Source organism: Manis javanica, chromosome 5 (assembly GCF_040802235.1).
Source record: "Manis javanica isolate MJ-LG chromosome 5, MJ_LKY, whole genome shotgun sequence".
In the NCBI taxonomy this organism is placed as follows: domain Eukaryota; kingdom Metazoa; phylum Chordata; class Mammalia; order Pholidota; family Manidae; genus Manis; species Manis javanica.
This window is the reverse complement of record NC_133160.1, coordinates 171,115,897-171,135,296: the sequence shown is the minus strand read 5'-3', so window position 1 is coordinate 171,135,296 and position 19,400 is coordinate 171,115,897. Positions and strand designations below refer to the sequence as shown.

The window sequence follows — 19,400 nt, the reverse complement described above, 5'->3', positions numbered from 1 at the left end:
GTGGCGGTGGTTTGGATGAGGACTCAAACTGGAGCCTGCACCAGGCTGACTTGCAGGGCTTGTTAAACCAGGGTTTCTAATGCAGCAGGTCTGGGATGAAGCTTAAAATTCTACATTTTTAACAAGTTCCTAGGCGTGATATAATGAATCATAAGAAATACATATTTTTGGTCATTCATATGACCAAATGTAGGTTATTTCCCAGGTATAGGTGGTCTTCATTCACAGTTCCTGAAAACACTGCAATCTTTTTTTAAATTTTTTATTAAGGTATTACTGATATACACTCTTATGAAGGTTTCACATGAAAAAACAATGTGGTTACTACCTTCACCCATATTATCATGTCTCCCCCCATACCCCATTACGGTCACTGCCCATCAGTACAGTAAGATGCCATAGTCACTGTTTGCCTTCTCTGTGCTACACTGTCTTCCCCGTGATCCCCCCACACCACGTGTGCCAATCATAATGCCCCTCAATCCCCTTCTCCCTCCCTCCCACCCCTCCCCTTTGGTAACCCTTCTTGGAGTCTGTGAGTCTGTTGCTGTTTCGTTCCTTCAGTTTTGCTTCATTGTTATACTCAACAAACGAGGGAAATCATTTGGTACTTGTCTTTCTCCGCCTGGCGTATTTCACGGAGCATAATGTTCTCCAGCTCCATCCATGTTGTTAACACTGCAGTCTTAAGGGTGAAATGGGTGCTTTGTCACGCTAATGAGACTTTTGGACCTCCAGCAGGGGCTGGAGGTTGGATCAGCCAATGACCAATAATTTAGTCAATCATAACTATGCAATGAAGCCCTTACAAAAACCCATGAGAAGGGATCTCTGTGCTCTTTGCACTCTGCTCTGGTGGATCCTGCCAGAACGCGCCCCCAACGTGCCACGGAGCCAGGCCCCAGGCTCCACGAGGATACAAGCTCCTTTATTTGGGACCTTGCCCTATGTCTCTCTTCATCTGGTTATTAACTTGTGTCCTTTAAGGTATCCTCTATTAAACTGGTCAACGTGTTTTCCTGACTTCTGTGAGCTGCTCTACCAAATCAATCGAACCTACGGGGAAGGTCGTGGGAACCTCCAGTCTGGTGCCTATAGGTCAGAAGCACAGGTAACTGCCTGGAGCCGGTGACTGGTGTCTCAAGTCAGGGGTGGAGGGCACTCTTGCAGGACAGAGCCTTTAACCTGGGAATCTGGTGCTGTCTCCACGCAGATAGCATCAGAATTGATTTGAGTTCCCGAACACCCTCTGCTGGTGTTCGAGAATTGCTTAGTGTAATAAGTATGTGTGGGAAGACCCCCTCCCACATATTTACACACTCTGGGATCCGGCCTGGGCACCCGAATGAAGTTACACTACTATCACTGTGATGTTGTTACTGTTATGCGTGTATGTGGGGAATAAATACACCCTTGCGCATTTGGTGTGGGAGATGCTGCCAGGCAGTGCTGATGGTGCTAAATCAGAGGCCACACCATGGGAACCAATGGACGAGGACAATGGCATTGGAGCTGGAGAGAAGTGGACACATCTGAATGCACTCGAGGTAGCAAAAAGACAGGACCACTTTCATGCCACCCTTTTCATCCCAGCACTCCTGCTTCCTCCTGACAGACCTCCCACCTCCTGGCACCCCTCTACCCTACTGCCAACCCATCTTTCAGAAACACACAGCTGACCACCAAGTCTTCCCATCAAGTCCTAGCTCTTAAGCATGGCCTGTAGCAGCAGCTGGCCTTACAGTTAAGAGCACATCTCCAGAGCCAGAGAGCTTGTACTGAAGTTAGGAGCCTCCAAAACCTTTCCTCGTGACCTTGTGTGAGGCACTGAACTGCTCTGTGCTGTTTCCTTACCTATAAAACAGGACAGTACCTCCTTCCGATGGCTGTGTGTGCATTATGGAAATTAATACAAAGAGCACTTGGAACAACACTGCACATTTCACGGGCTCAACAACTGTGGGCTGATCCCATGAACTCCTTCCACCAGCACCAGACTTGCAGCCTCTCCAAATGCACCGCCCACTGTACAGCTCCACCCCCTTTGCTCAAGCCCTAAAATGCTGTGTAATGCTGCACCCAGCACATCTCTCCACCTCCTTCACTCATCAATAAGGCCTCTGCCCTGGGAACACAGCAATGAATAAAGCCAGCCACAGCTCTGCGCCCAGTGGAGTGGGATGAGGGGTGTGCGTGCACACGCTGAGCCTCTCCCCGCAGGATCTGGTGGTCAGCATCGGGCTCCCCTGGTCCTGTGCTTCATCACCCGCTCTGACCCTGAGTGCTTAGGAGGGGTAAGTTCTTCACTGTGTCACTCTCTATGGGAAGACTTGTCAATGGCAGGTGGTGTGGCAGCTCTGGACAGTCCTCAGGCCAGCATACACCATTGGGCCACAGGTGCTCACTCAAGAAGGGCACCACAATGCTCCCCAAAGCCACACACCAAGCCAGTGGGCTTCAGCTGAGATGGACACTCCAGGAACAGGCTCTGGCCAGGACAAACGCTGTCCAACTGGCTTGAACAGAGGGGGGAGGTGCCCCAAAGCCCCTTAGAACTAACTCCCAGGGTCAGATCTACCACACTTCCTGGACTTAACACATGTTTCCATTTCTGATCCCGAGAAATGTCTTACATTTGGGTTAGTGAAATTCCTGTGATACAGCTTTTTTAGAGAAAAACCATCTACTTCAAGGGTATGCTTAGAATTGAGAAGAACTGGATAAAAACGTCACTGACAGAGAAAGATGGAGAGATCTATTGAGCTAACGGAAAATAATGCACATACCTTGGTTGTTTCATAAGTCTCCTGACTCTGACTTATAGTTAATTTTTAGGCTGTCAATAAGGTGGTTAGAGCTGTGTCCTCCTCGGGTCGCATGCCCTCTGCTCTCTGAAAGCTGCCTCCTACAGGCCCAGCAGAACCCTGCTGCTCCCCTGGAGCTTCCTCATTCTCCACACCCCCACAGCAAAGCGTTGCCAAATCTGTTTTTTTCTTTTGGGGAAAGTAAGGTGTTCAGAGGACACAGAAGTTGGAAGGCTGGCCTTAGGGAAATTACCAAGGGGCTGAATTTCACCCGAGAGTGGAGCTGGGAGAAGGGGGCATTCTGGGCAGACCAGTGCGGAAGGAGGTGAGAGCTCCCAGTTAGAGCTGCTGCCACCCACTGCAAAGGGTCTGCATCGTGCAGGTGACAGGATGTATGTGAGGACAATAAAACTAGCAACAGCTGGAACATAAACTGAGAGGTTACTTGAACTATGTGCAAGACACTGCACTCTCCAAACACTGCTTCAGGGCGTCCTCCTGTCACCCAGGAAGGAGGCAGGTCTGATTAGGGCCACCACTTTACACGCCAAGGATGGAAGCTAAGGATGACCGGGGGTTAAGCAACTTGCTGGAAGCTTACAACTAGTGAACATCGGATCCTGGATTTAAACCAGAACAGCCTGACACCAGAACCTACTCTCTCAAATAAATACTCTGCCAGAATCAGACACAGAAATTCTAGAAACGATTCAGAAAGTAGATAACAGAATAGGAAGGCCAGGACTTCCTAAAGCTCTAATGGGGGGAGGGGGAACAACTCAGCTGTCTGCAGGGGTGACACCACTACACTAAGCTGGAAAGGGAGGAAAAAAACAGGTGTCACGGGGAGACAGTTTCATTTTTGAAATGTTAGATGTGAGACATCCAGACAGAAGGGTCCAAGGAGAGCTGAAAAACTCAGGAGACAGAACGGGGATGGAGGCAGAGATTTTAGAACCTGCGTGAAAATTTGAGTCAGGCGGACAAAGAGCAGCAAATGAAGACTAGAAAGTCCGCAACAAGGCACGGAGACCTGGAGATACCAGCTCGACAGAAGCCGGCCTCTCATGAGGAAGCAGCAGCAAGCAGGCGGGGGCCTAACGAAGGCCGATAAAAGCCAGCCACAGGAGGCTATTATGGACCCAGCAAGTGGAGGCCCAAACTGTCCGGTGGGTTAGGCCAGGCTGCCTGGAGGAGGGCACTGAAGACGAGGCGTTACTAAAGAACGGCACTGGGCAGGTGGGGCAAGCAGACGGGAGAATGCCGGAGTCAAGTACGTGAGGCTGGCAGAGAACTGAGGGCAGCAAAGGTGACAGGCTGGATCTTAACATGCCTCCAACCCACGCCCCGAGGGTTTCAACAGAGACGCCACATTGAGAACTGCATTCAGAGATCCTGTCACCTGTGTGCTCCGAGGGGGCCAAGGCGAGGAGACTGATGAGACAGCCAGGCAAGGAGGCTGTGGGGCTGTACACCGAGGAAGGCAGAGGTGGCCGAGGGGACGGGAGGGGGAGCTGGCGCGCTCTGCGCCTGTTCTCACAGGTTTACTGATCTACCTGATCGTTCGGTTCCTCTTAGAGGTTGATTTTTTCCCATGAGGCTTTTATGGACATTTGAGACGATGACCCCCACCTCCAGCAGTGAGACCCACGTGATCATATATGTGTATGTGGGTATGTTGCTCTGTGCATGTCTACCTCCATGATGGCTAGAGACAGACCGTCAGGCAGGAAGCAGACCGCGTCACCCAGTCTCAGGCCAGGGCTTTCCCACAAGCCAAGGAAGGAAGACTGAAGTGGAAAGGGGCAGGGGGAAGAGAGGGCTGCACCAGAAACAGAAGGAAGCAGCATGCAGAGAGCCCGGGGGGGTCCAGAGATGAGCCGCTCTGCCCAGCCCGGTCCCACGGCAGACACATGGAGACCTTACACTGGGCTGGAGCAGCCACGGTGGCCGCGACCACGTGCTGAAAATCTTGAGCCCTTACCCCCCACACTGGTTCCACAACTGCCAAGCAAGCTCGGTCCTCAGGTGGCTGGCTCCTGGGTGTTTTCCTACAGGGAGGCAATGTGTGGGCGCGGTGGGCCACTCGTTCAGGCAGCGACTGTAAGGCGGCTCTCACTGCGAACTCATCCATGGCTGATCTGAGGCCTGGGCACAGTCTCCTGTGAGTCTGATGAGCTTGCCAGGGCAACCTCGTTAGGTAGTGTGGGAAGAGCAGAGAGAAGCCTAAACACCACAGAATGTCACCAGGAAAACGTCCATTTGTCAGTGATTGGATATGGGCTAGTTCAACTGCTTCATTCATGTCTCCTTTAAACCACCAACACACGACCAGCCCCATGTTACTTAAAGTATCTCCCTATAAGGAATTTCAAGAGTACCTGTGTTAAACAGCAAAAATATTCTCAAGACTGCTGTTCTGTGCTGCCTAACTGCTTTTGTAAAGAATATCAAAATTCCCCAAGGTCCCTGGCTATGGACATGCACCCAGCACAATCTGCCTCCCAGGGAGCTGGGCATGAGCGTCAAAAGTTGCCAATAACTTTCACTTCAAAGCTTCTTAACTGAAACACTGATGCTACTGTCACATCAACCACTAGGCCTTAGTGCTTAAGAAAAATACGAGCCTCTTGTTATAAAATATCAGTGCGTGGTAAATAGCAAGAACTCACGTTGCTGGCAGTGTGAACCTGGTCGCTGTGGACAGACACTTGACCTCCATGCCTCAGTCTTGCCATCATGAATGTGGGCAAAAAAAATTCCTTACCTGGCAGCTGTTCTGTGGAATGGTGATGCTGAACCAAAATGCCCTGCAGCACCAGGAGTAACCTCACCTGCTGATTAAGTCAATAAACATTCACATGCCTACTCTGGCTCAGGCACTGCTCCAGGGACTAAAAGTACCGTAAGGACAAAGCAGACACTCATGGAGCACATACTGTGTGCTAAGTGGAAACATCATCAATAAATTAAGTAATATGTATGTATTATATGTCAGAAGGGCCAGAAATCATAGCTCTTCTACAGGTGTAAGTGCTACTGGATGAGAGTAAAGTAAACCTTCACCCCTGGGAAAAACTGAAACAGAAGTGTCCGGCTCTCAGCAAGGCTTCATTTCCTGAAAAGATCTGGCAGAGTCAGCTGATCACTCCTGCCCAGAAGGCTGAAGAGCCAGCACCTAGGCTGCAGGGCAGCCCTGCCAGTTAATTATCCCAAAAGGAGGCTCAGGCACCTTGACCACTGGTCTCCCTGAGGTCTTGCAGGGAGTAGACAAATGGATGGGGCAAACAGAAAGCAGAGAACTTATTAGCAGACATATTGTAGAGGGGGGCACAGGGAGGGCTGTACAACAGAGAAGACAAGTAGTGATTCTATAGCATCTCACTATGCTGATGGACAGTGACTGTAATGGGCTATGTGGGGGGACTTGGTGATGGGGGGAGCCTACTAAACATAATGTTCCTCATGTAACTGTAGATTAATGATACCAAAAAAATAATAATAAAAAAAAGAAAGCAGAGAACTATGACTGGAGAGACAATAACTGAGTCTTTTCCAGGCTCCTCTTCTGACGATGAAGCTACCACCAGCTGTCAGCAAAGTTCCAGACACCTGAAAAAGCACCAGAGCCAAGCGGCCTGCACGTCTGCTCGGTGATTTGTCACTCAGGGGAATTCCTCTTCTCCCAACAAGGACCCACCAGGGATTGCCTTCTGCTTCTACTAGAGAAAAGGAACAGCTGACTGACTGTAAAAATGTCCTGTTTTTGTGATTCAGGCCTGAGGGGCAAGGGTGGAGAATTAAAAATGAATTTCAGAGAGGGAGCCAAGATGGCGGCGTGAGTAGAGCAGTGGAAATCTCCTCCCAAAAACACATAGAGCTATGAAAATATAACAAAGAAAAATCTTCCTAAAATAGAGACCACAGGACACGGGACAACATCCAGACCACATCCACACCTGCAAGAACCCAGTGCCTTGTGAAGGGGGTAAGATACAAGCCCCAGCCCGGCGGGACCCGAGCGCCCCTCCCCCCGGCTCCCGGCGGGTGGAGAGAAACTGGAGCAGTTTTTTTTTTTTGGAGAGCGCTTTTTGGAAGCCTTAGAGGGACGGGCCCCCGTTGCTGGGGAGGCAGGGTGGCGGGACCGGTGAGGAGGTGCCTGGGAACGGCGCCGGAGGACAAAGAATATCCCGCGTTTCTCCCTGCGAGACCTGGGGGCGGGTGCCTGAGACCAGTGCCTGAGGACGGAGGAGGTCGCGCGTTTTTCCCCTTTTTTTTTTTTCTCTTTTTGGCAAGCGCTTTTTGGAAGCCTTGAAGGGACGGGGACCCCAGTGCTAGGGAGGCACGGTGGCGGGACTGGTGATCGGGTGGCTGGGACCGGCGCCTGAGGACAAAGAATATCCCCCGTTTTTCCCTGCGGGACCGGTGGGCGGGTGCCTGAGACCGGCACTTGAGGACAGAGGAAATCGCGCGTTTTTCCCCCTTTTTTTTTTTCTCTTTTCTGCGAGTGCTTTTTGGAAGCCTAAAAGGGACAGGGACCCCGGTGCTAGGGAGGCAGGGCGGCGGGACTGGTGAGCGGGTGCCTGGGACCGGCACCTGAGGACAAAGAATATCCCGCATTTTTCCCTGTGGGACCGGTGGGTGGGTGCCTGAGACCAGCACCTGAGGACGGAAGAAATCGCGCGTTTTTCCCCTTTTTTTTTCTCTCTCTTTTTGCCAAGTGCTTTTTGGAAGCCTTGAAGGGACAGGGACCCCGGTGCTAGGGAGGCAGGGCGGCAGGACTGGTGAGCGGGTGCGTGGGACCAGTGCCTGAGGACCAAGAATATTGAGCGTTCCTTCCCTGCGGGACCGGTGGGTGGGTGCTTTTTGGAAGCCTTGAAAGGACAGGGACCCTGGTGCTAGGGAGACAGGGCAGCAGGACCAGTGCGCGGGTGCCTGGGACCGGCACCTGAGGAAAAAAAAAAAAAAAAATCGCGTGTTTTTTCTTTTTTTTTTCCTTTCTGTTCCCTCTCTCATTGTTGCTGTTGTTGTTTTGGTTTGGAGAGTGCTTTTTGGAAATCTTAAAGGGGCAGGACAGGTCACTTAGACCAGAAGCAGGGAATCTGGGGATCTCTGGGCACTCTAACCCCCTGGGCAGCAGGGAGCACAGAGGCCCCTTACGGAGATAAATAGTCTCCTGGCTGCTCCCCCTCTAACGGGGCTCCACCATTTTGGAGGAACAGCCCCAGCCAGGCCAAGCCCACAGCAACAGTGGAGATAAACCCCAAAGCAACTGGGCAGGAAGCAGAAGCCCTGTCTGCGCACAGCTGCCCAGCACAAGCCACTAGAGGTCGCTATTCTCCCAGGAAAAGGCTACAAACCAACAAGAAGGGAAGCTCTTCCAGCGGTCACTTGTACCAGCTCTGCAGACTATCTCTATCACCATGAAAAGGCAAAACTACAGGCAGACAAAGATCACAGAGACAACACCTGAGAAGGAGACAGACCTAACTAGTCCTCCTGAAAAAGAATTCAAAATAAAAATCATGAACATGCTGACAGAGATGCAGAAAAAAATGCAAGAGCAATGGGATGAGATGCAGAGAAAAATGCAAGAGCAGTGGGATGAGATGCAGAGAAAAATGCAAGAGCAGTGGGATGAAGTCCGGAAGGAGATCACAGATGTCAGGAAAGAGATCACAGAAGTGAAACAATCCCTGGAAGGATTTATAAGCAGAATGGATAAGATGCAAGAGGCCATTGAAGGAATAGAAGCCAGAGAACAGGAACGTATAGAAGCTGACATAGAGAGAGATAAAAGGATCTCCAGGAATGAAACAACACTAAGAGAAATATGTGACCAATACAAAAGGAAAAACATTCGTATTATAGGGATACCAGAAGAGGAAGAAAGAGGAAAAGGGATAGAAAGTGTCTTTGAAGAAATAATTGCTGAAAACTTCCCCAAACTGGGGGAGGAAATAATCGAACAGACCATGGAATTATACAGAACCCCCAACAGAAAGGATCCAAGGAGGACAACACCAAGACACATAATAATTAAAATGGCAAGGATCAAGGACAAGGAAAGAGTTTTAAAGGCAGCTAGAGAGAAAAAGGTCACCTATAAAGGAAAACCAATCAGGCTAACATCAGACTTCTCAACAGAAACCCTACAGGCCAGAAGAGAATGGCATGATATACTTAATGCAATGAAACAGAAGGGCCTTGAACCAAGGATACTGTATCCAGCACGACTATCATTTAAATATGATGGTGGGATCAAACAATTCCCAGATAAGCAAAAGCTGAGGGAATTTGCTTCCCACAAACCACCTCTACAGGGCATCCTACAGGGACTGCTCTAGATGGGAGCACCCCTAAAAAGAGCACAGAACAAAACACACAACATATGAAGAAGGGAGGAGGAGGAATAAGAAGGGAGAGAAGAAAAGACTCTCCAGACAGTGTATACAACAGCTCAATAAGCGAGCTAAGTTAGGCAGTAAGATACTAAAGAAGCTAACCTTGAACCTTTGGTAACCACGAATCTAAAGCCTGCAATGGCAATAAGTACATATCTTTCAATAGTCACCCTAAATGTAAATGGACTTAATGCACCAATCAAAAGACATAGAGTAATAGAATGGATAAAAAAGCAAGACCCATCTATATGCTGCTTACAAGAAACTCACCTTAAACCCAAAGATAAGCATAGACTAAAAGTCAAGGGATGGAAAAACATATTTCAGGCAAACAACAGTGAGAAGAAAGCAGGGGTTGCAGTACTAATATCAGACAAAATAGACTTCAAAACAAAGAAAGTAACAAGAGATAAAGAAGGCCACTACATAATGATAAAGGGCTTAGTCCAACAAGAGGATATAACCATTCTAAATATATATGCACCCAATACAGGAGCACCAGCATATGTGAAGCAAATACTAACAGAACTAAAGAGGGAAATAGACTGCAATGCATTCATTGTAGGAGACTTCAACACACCACTCACCCCAAAGGATAGATCCACCGGGCAGAAAATAAGTAAAGACACACAGGCACTGAACAACACACTAGAACAGATGGACCTAATAGACATCTATAGAACTTTACATCCAAAAGCAACAGGATATACATTCTTCTCAAGTGCACATGGAACATTCTCCAGAATAGACCACATACTAGCTCACAAAAAGAGCCTCAGTAAATTCCACAATATTGAAATTCTACCAACCAATTTTTCAGACCACAAAGGTATGAAAGTAGAAATAAATTCTACAAAGAAAACAAAAAGGCTCACAAACACATGGAGGCTTAACAACATGCTACTAAATAATCAATGGATCAATGAACAAATCAAAATAGAGATCAAGGAATATATAGAAACAAATGACAACAACAACACTAAGCCCCAACTTCTGTGGGATGCAGCGAAAGCAGTCTTAAGAGGAAAGTATATAGCAATCCAGGCACACTTGAAGAAGGAAGAACAATCCCAAATGAATAGTCTAACATCACAATTATTAAAACTGGAAAAAGAAGAACAAATGAGGCCTAAAGTCAGCAGAAGGAGGGACATAATAAAGATCAGAGAAGAAATAAACAAAATTGAGAAGAATAAAACAATAGCAAAAATCAACGAAACCAAGAGCTGGTTCTTTGAGAAAATAAACAAAATAGATAAGCCTCTAGCCCAACTTATTAAGAGAAAAAGAGAGTCAACACAAATCAACATAATCAGAAATGAGAATGGAAAAATCACGACAGACTCCACAGAAATACAAATAATTATTAAAGACTACTATGAAAACCTATATGCCAACAAGCTGGAAAACCTAGAAGAAATGGACAACTTCCTAGAAAAATACAACCTCCCAAGACTGACCAAGGAAGAAACACAAAAGTTAAACAAACCAATTACAAGCAAAGAAATTGAAACAGTAATCAAAAAACTACCCAAGAACAAAACCCCGGGGCCGGACGGATTTACCTCGGAATTTTATCAGACACACAGAGAAGACATAATACCCATTCTCCTTAAAGTGTTCCACAAAATAGAAGAAGAGGGAATACTCCCAAACTCATTCAATGAAGCCAACATCACCCTAATACCAAAACCAGGCAAAGACCCCACCAAAAAAGAAAATTACAGACCAATATCCCTGATGAACGTAGATGCAAAAATACTCAATAAAATATTAGCAAACAGAATTCAACAGTATATCAAAAGGATCATACACCATGACCAAGTGGGGTTCATCCCAGGGATGCAAGGATGGTACAACATTCGAAAATCCATCAACATCATCCACCACATCAACAAAAAGAAAGACAAAAACCACATGATCATCTCCATAGATGCTGAAAAAGCATTTGACAAAATTCAACATCCATTCATGATAAAAACTCTCAGCAAAATGGGAATAGAGGGCAAGTACCTCAACATAATAAAGGCCATATATGATAAACCCACAGCCAGCATTATACTGAACAGCGAGAAGCTGAAAGCATTTCCACTGAGATCGGGAACCAGACAGGGATGCCCACTCTCCCCACTGTTATTTAACATAGTACTGGAGGTCCTAGCCACGGCAATCAGACAAAACAAAGAAATACAAGGAATCCAGATTGGTAAAGAAGAAGTTAAACTGTCACTATTTGCAGATGATATGATACTGTACATAAAAAACCCTAAAGACTCCACTCCAAAACTACTAGAACTGATATCGGAATACAGCAAAGTTGCAGGATACAAAATCAACACACAGAAATCTGTAGCTTTCCTATACACTAACAACGAATCAATAGAAAGAGAAATCAGGAAAACAATTCCATTCACCATTGCATCAAAAAGAATAAAATACCTAGGAATAAACCTAACCAAGGAAGTGAAAGACTTATACTCTGAAAACTACAAGTCACTCTTAAGAGAAATTAAAGGGGACACTAATAAATGGAAACTCATCCCATGCTCATGGCTAGGAAGAATTAATATCGTCAAAATGGCCATCCTGCCGAAAGCAATATACAAATTTGATGCAATCCCTCTCAAATTACCAGCAACATTCTTCAATGAATTGGAACAAATAATTCAAAAATTCATATGGAAACACCAAAGACCCCGAATAGCCAAAGCAATCCTGAAAAAGAAGAATAAAGTAGGGGGGATCTCACTCCCCAACTTCAAGCTCTACTACAAAGCCATAGTAATCAAGACAATTTGGTACTGGCACAAGAACAGAGCCACAGACCAGTGGAACAGATTAGAGACCCCAGAAATTAACCCAAACATATATGGTCAATTAATATTTGATAAAGGAGCCATGGACATACAATGGCAAAATGACAGTCTCTTCAACAGATGGTGCTGGCAAAACTGGACAGCTACATGTAGGAGAATGAAACTGGACCATTGTCTAACCCCATATACAAAGGTAAACTCAAAATGGATCAAAGACCTGAATGTAAGTCACGAAACCATTAAACTCTTGGAAAAAAACATAGGCAAAAACCTCTTAGACATAAACATGAGTGATCTCTTCTTGAACATATCTCCCCGGGCAAGGAAAACAACAGCAAAAATGAGCAAGTGGGACTACATTAAGCTGAAAAGCTTCTGTACAGCGAAAGACACCATCAATAGAACAAAAAGGAACCCTACAGTATGGGAGAATATATTTGAAAATGACAGATCTGATAAAGGCTTGACGTCCAGAATATATAAAGAGCTCACACGCCTCAACAAACAAAAAACAAATAACCCAATTAAAAAATGGGCAGAGGAACTGAACAGAAAGTTCTCCAAAAAAGAAATACAGATGGCCAAGAGACACATGAAAAGATGCTCCACATCGCTAATTATCAGAGAAATGCAAATTAAAACTACAATGAGGTATCACCTCACACCAGTAAGGATAGCTGCCATCCAAAAGACAAACAACAACAAATGTTGGCGAGGCTGTGGAGAAAGGGGAACCCTCCTACACTGCTGGTGGGAATGTAAATTAGTTCAACCATTGTGGAAAGCAGTATGGAGGTGCATCAAAATGCTCAAAACAGACCTACCATTTGACCCAGGAATTCCACTCCTAGGAATTTACCCTAAGAACGCAGCAATCAAGTTTGAGAAAGACAGATGCACTCCTATGTTTATCGCAGCACTATTTACAATAGCCAAGAATTGGAAGCAACCTAAATGTCCATCTGTAGATGAATGGATAAAGAAGATGTGGTACATATACACAATGGAATACTACTCAGCCATAAGAAGTGGAAAAATCCAACCATTTGCAGCAACATGGATGGAGCTGGAGAGTATTATGCTCAGTGAAATAAGCCAAGCGGAGAAAGAGAAATACCAAATGATTTCACTCATCTGAGGAGTATAGGAACAAAGGAAAAACTGAAGGAACAAAACAGCAGCAGAATTACAGAACCCAAAAATGGACTAACAGGTACCAAAGGGAAAGGAACTGGGGAGGATGGGTGGGCAGGGAGGGATAAGGGGGGGGAAGAAGAAGGGGGGTATTAAGATTAGCATGCATGGGGGGGAGGGAGAAAGGGGAGGGTGGGCTGCACAACACAGAGAGGACAAGTAGTGACTCTACAACATTTTGCTAAGCTGATGGATAGTAACCGTAATGTGGTTGTTAGGGGGGACCTGATATAGGGGAGAGCATAGTAAACATAGTATTCTTCAGGTAAGTGTAGATTAAAAATTTAAAAAAAAAAAAAAAAGAAAAAAAAAAGAAAGAAAGAAAGAAAAGGGGGATTACTCCTTAACAGGATAAAACTATTGGTAAATCAAAGATCAACGCATGCTTTAAATATCCTTAATGTTGATCACTTAAAGGGTGTCAGATGATCAGCTATGGAGGTACTCTTTTCTGATAATATTCCTTTCTCTTAATTAAAAAAAAAAAAAAAAAAAAGCAGTTACTGTGTGCTGACCTCCAATGAGTTCTGCACAGTGGTATAGAGGGCATGTCAAAGTGTGGGCAAAGGGTCTGTTTGTCTCTACGCAGAAGATCAAGGCCTAGCTTGGATACCCAGAAAATGAACTAAGATACGATATGAGGAGGAGCTTCCGGCATCAGCACTCTCTGGAGGACTCGTGCCGGGGGATGATCATCAAAAAGCCTCCACAGGGATCCGGACGATGCTGCGGTTGTGGCTGCATCCAGCCCACCGTCTCCTGGACTTGCCATAAGAAGGAGGAGGGAGATGTCTAGGCTGGCATGTGCATACAGTGAGACAACGAATTTGACTGGATCTGTACTGTTGGAACTCAACCAGGAGTTGGGAGGGGTGCAAGTTGTAGCACCCCAAAATCTCATGACTATAGACTATCTATGGTTAAAAGAACATATGGGATGTGAACAGATCCCAGAAATGGGCTGCTTTAATTTGTCTGATGGTTCAAGTACAGTTGGAAAATATCCATCATATCATAGATAAATTTTCACAAATGCCTAGGGTGCCTAAATGGTTTTCTTGGCTTCACTGGAGATGGCTGGTAATTATAGATTTGCTTTGTTTATGTCACCGTATTCCTATTATGTCAATATGTGTGTGCAAATTAGTTAGTAGTTTAAAACCTATACATACTTAAGGTACTATACAAGAAGATATGTCAAAGAAATAATCAATCCTCCCAAGTTTCCTTCATATGCTACATCTATAGCTTTTCTTCTTCCTTCCTAATTACAAACTTTAAATAGAATTCGTGCCTCATATCGAATTTACCGAGTATCATAATTCCTCCAGGTGGTAAAGATACCTCGAGACAAGTGCTGGGCATAGAAGCCACAGGGCATAAATCTGCAAAGAAGTAAAAAGCTAACCTTTGCAAACAATATGGCTTCTCTCTCACTTACCAACTTTACATTTCCCTGTATGGCCCCGGAAGATGACTGGTTAGCCAGAGACGGGTAAGATTCCTCAAGGGAGGAACAACCTAAGACAGGCACAGTCGCAGGGGGGCCATCAGGTGAGAATTTGGGGATCAACAGAGGTGAGGCTCAGAACCTCACCCCCCCCTGCTTTGAGAGAAATCTTCTGCATCCGTGGATGTCTTGCTGCCCTTGTCTAGCCTGGATTAATACTTAGTCCATAGGCACACACCTGATCATCTGATCATCTACATTTGCCTTCTTACAGCACTAAACTATGTTTTCTACCTTTATCTTGCATCTACCTACCACTTCAGCATTTTATTAAAAATAAAAATAATAATAATAATAGGAGAAATGTGGGATCAACATATAAATCAAGTACAAAAATCAAATGAATATTCATATTTGACCTGATGGTTTATAGGTCATATTGCATGATCAAAACCGAAAGTTTCTGTGATGAATGCCCTTGTACTGTTCACCATGTAAGAATTTATTCACTCTGTAAGAATTCGTTCACCATGTAAGAACTTGTTCGTTATGCTTCAGAAGATTGGAGACTGACGAGAATTAGGCTTGAGATGGATTAATGATTGTACATTGAGCATTGACCCCCCTATACTGAATTTTATTGTTGTTAACAACCATTTGATCAATAAATATGAGAGATGCCCTCTCAAAAAAAAAAAAAAAAAAAAAAAAAAATTAAAAGTAGAACTACCATATAATGCAAGTATTCTACTTCTCAATATTTATCTAAAAGAAAAGAAATCAATAATTTGCAAATATATTACTAATTAGATCACTAATTTGAACTGCACACCCCCATGTTCACTGCAGCATTTTTTACAATGGCCAGGCCAAGGAACAACTTAGGTGTCCACAGATGGATAAATGGATAAAGAAGATGTGCATTATATACATAATGCAGTATTATTCAGACATAAAAAAGAAGGAAATCTTGCCAGTTGTAACAACAGGGATGGACACTGAGGGCACTATGCTAATATGAAATTAAGTCAGGCAGAGAAAGATAAATACCATCTGATCTCACTTACATGTGGAATCTAAAAAAACCAACCAAACTCATAGATTCAGAGAAGAGATTGGTGGTTGCCAGAGCACAGGGGAGGAATGGGGTGGAAGGTGGGCAAAATGGGAAGTGGTCAAAAGGTACAGATTTCCAGTTATGCAATAAGTGAATCCAGGATATGTAATGTACAGCATGGTAACAATCATTAATAATACTGTACTGTATGTTTGAAAATTGCTAAAAGATTAGATCTTAATAATTCCCATCACAAGAAATTTTTAACTGTGTGGTAATGGATGCTAACTAAATCTATTGTGTTGATCATTTTGCAATATATTGCATATTGAACATATATTGAATCACTATGTGTACATCTGAAACTAATATAATATTACATGTCAATTATATATCAATAAAAAAAAAAAAAAAAAAAAAAAAAAAAAAAAGAGGCAGCAAAGTGAAAAGGCCTGAATGAAGAATTAAAAAGGTACAGAGATTTAAAAAAAATAAAAGCAATTTCCTCCTAAAAAAAAAAAAAAAAAAAAATGAATTTCACCTTTCCAAAAATCTGTGGAAAAAATAATTATCAATAAAAATAAAACGAATATTACTGAGACAGGGACCGTGGGTGTAGTCAGAGTAGGGTGAGGACCTCTGGAAAAAGAACCCTACCAAAACTCCATGTTAAACAATTAAACAGACAGTCACATTAATTCTCTAAAGTAAAATATCAAACTAGGAATATAAGCATTCTTCAGTAAAGATTAGTTAAAACTAAAAGCCAGGAATAACCTGGCCTGGAATGTTTGAACAACCCCCAGATAAGAAAATACCTCAGCATAGCCCATGTCTTGTTTATGTCAATTAAATGAGGCTATTGTAAAACTTACTTGAGCAGCTAAAAGGCCCATCTTATCTGTAACTTTACCCAGATGCTGCTTTTCCTGCTCAGGCCCTAATCAAGTCAGTTACTCAGCTCACCTTGAAAGCAAAACAAGAAGCCTTGACTGATATGCTCCCAAACCAAGAAACTGTGCTCTTCTGAGAAAGGATCAAAGCAGTAAATTTCTTATATTAACTCAGCAAAATAGTCTGAAAAACGGGTAAGAAACTTAGTGTCTCTTTGAAAATAAACACTTAGAGACCATCTGGTGGATCCACATCCCTAAATCTTGGTCTCTCAGCTGCCTATAAATCCCCTAGACAATGCACGGCCACGAACTCTCTTGTCCCCTCCTGGTGTGAGCCAGGAGCTCTATTCTCTCACTTTATTTCTCAATAAAAGCCTGTATCTTGCTCTCCTACCTTGAGTGTTTGTGAAGCTCATTCTTTGGCTGTGTGAACAAGAACCTCAGCATCATTACCTAGTCTTAAAAGAAAACTGATACATGCTGCCACGTGGATGAGCCTTGCAGACATGATGCTGAATGATGCAAACCATAAAAGGACAAGTATCACATGATTCCTCTTTTATGAGGCACCAAATCACTGAATTCAGAGACAGAGAGGAGAATGCTGGTTGCCAGGGGTTTGGGTGGGGGGAAGAACGGGAGTTACTATTTAATGAACACAGAGTTCCTGTCTGGGAAAATGAAAGTTCTGGACATGGAAGTCAGTGATGGTTGCACAATGTGTACTTGATGTGAATGAACAACTAAAAGTGGTTCCAATGGTCTATGTTACTTATATTTTACCACAATGAAAAAATTAAAAGTAGACTTCACCTAATACCCTTTCTGTAAACATTTTAAATAGATATGGTTTGGTCAAGTATTCAGAAACGCTCTATAGCGGGCACAGCCGGAACACCTGTAAGGGGCCAGCAGCGGGATCCTCGGCCTCCCCCAGGCCAGTGAGCTCCAGGACGCACCCATGACTAAAACAGCAGAGCAGCCTGTGCGTGGCTCCACCTCAGAAAAGCTGTGCTCACAAATTTCTCTACAGCTTTCCATGCAGGATCATAAAGAATTTCTCCCAATGCTAGGTTGACCCTTTTGTTAGTGGAAGGCCTGGAGCCTAATGGCCATGCTTGATAAGGTTGTATCAGTAACTGATTTGGAGGACCTCCTCAACTGGGAGGGATTTTAAGAGTCACCAAATACAACCAGCTAAATTTGGCAGGTTAGACACGGTCTGCCTGGTCCTGTAACTTCTCCTTTACAGAAGGTTTTGTATAGGGCAGCATGGAAGCAAACCTGGGTGCTAACTTAACTTACTTTCAGTCATGGTGGCCTGGGCTCTAGAGGGCTGGTGACATAAACACAGCAATTCCTGGGGGTGAGGAGCAAGAGTAAGATAACAAAGGAAACCCACAGATCCAAGCCTGCAGGGTCTGAAGAGATGCAGGCCAAGGGGCAAATCGACCTCAAGCTCCAAGGCCATCAACAATCTCCCACTCTTTTCTTCCCTAGGGCCAAGGTCACTTTGGCCTAAAAACTCACTAAAAGCAGGCATGCTGGGCCAGTATAAATGGCTCCCCAGCAAGGGGCCTTTCAGAGAAAGCCAGCTAGGAAGCTGAGATGCTTCTACAGAATCATGAATGGGCAATCAGGTGGGATGGGGTATGTGTGTGGACTGATTCCAGAACCACTGAAAATAGCCAAGGCACAGGCACAGGCGGTGGGGCTGGGAGCCAGAGGAAGAGCCAGAAATTTACAAATGTGACTCTCTGACCTATAGCTACAGCAGAATGCAGCTGCGTGGAGGTCCGCAGTGAGAAACCCTGCATCTGCATGCTGGGGGGGGTGCTGGTCTCAAACAACCCCCAAGCCTCCTCTGTACAAAGCAGCCCTTCCACTCTAGGCAGCCGGGATGCAGGCAGTCGCCAAAAGGCTAGCCAAAGCCAACTCTCTGGAGACATTAATCTTGGCAGTGGGACTGCACGTCTAGGCTTGTGAGCAGCAGCTGAGCTGAAGCCCTAATCCAGAGCCTCCTCAACACTCCACTTAGGAAGTAAAGTACCGAGTCAGTGGCCCTTGGCCCCCAGGGGTGCTGCATACAGAACAGCAAGCACCTACCACAAAGGAAATGCTCTAAAAGAGAAGGATAAGCCAGAGAAGAGGAGTGGGAAGAACATTATGTGAGACCCAGTAAGTTAAAAGGCTTCACATGGTAGCTAAAAACAAAAACAAAAAAAACCCTGCCAAGCTCTGAAAGACCCAAGAATTTCACAAATGTTCACATATGATCACACCCATTGCCTTCATAAGCATAGCCAAGCTCCCTTCCCTAACCCACCACTAACCTGTCTGGCCTCATTACAGACATAAGTGTTCCTGAAAATCACATGATATAAAAAAAAATCTACAGGGTTTAATGGGAAAAATGGAATTAGAGGGTCAATACTCAAAAACTTTGTCAGTAACACACACACTAAAGCTAAGAACCAAACTAAAAAGCACAGTTCTATACATCAAATGGTTAAGAAATGCTTACATACTACAGCAGCTGTAGTCCCTGACCAGGCCTGCAGCTCATGAGTAACCTGGAAGCACAGTAAACGCCACCATGCTCAGACGTATGGGAGTGGCTCCCAACACAAAGGCAGTTGAGACGTTGGCTGTGTGAGGTGTGTGCATCTGGGACTCCGTTCAGCTGGGCTCAATTCTCTGTGTTCACCTAGTATTTCCCATAAATGGAATTAAACACAGCAAACTCAAAATTTCCATTATGTTCAAATCGTTCCTAATA

At 44.8% G+C, this 19,400-nt stretch overlaps 1 protein-coding gene and 1 long non-coding RNA gene across 7 annotated transcripts in view; one reads left to right on the top strand and one right to left on the bottom strand.

The window, feature by feature from the left end:
• LOC140849682 (uncharacterized) overlaps positions 1-15,388 on the top strand; it is an 87,336-nt gene extending 71,948 nt beyond the window's left edge. Inside the window, exon 2 of the long non-coding RNA XR_012131884.1 lies at positions 14,212-15,388. This is a non-coding gene — a long non-coding RNA (uncharacterized lncRNA). The remainder of the gene's footprint in view (positions 1-14,211) is intronic.
• Positions 1-19,400, bottom strand: part of RNF4 (ring finger protein 4) — a 41,443-nt gene that overhangs the window by 17,993 nt on the left and 4,050 nt on the right. The window lies entirely within an intron of this gene.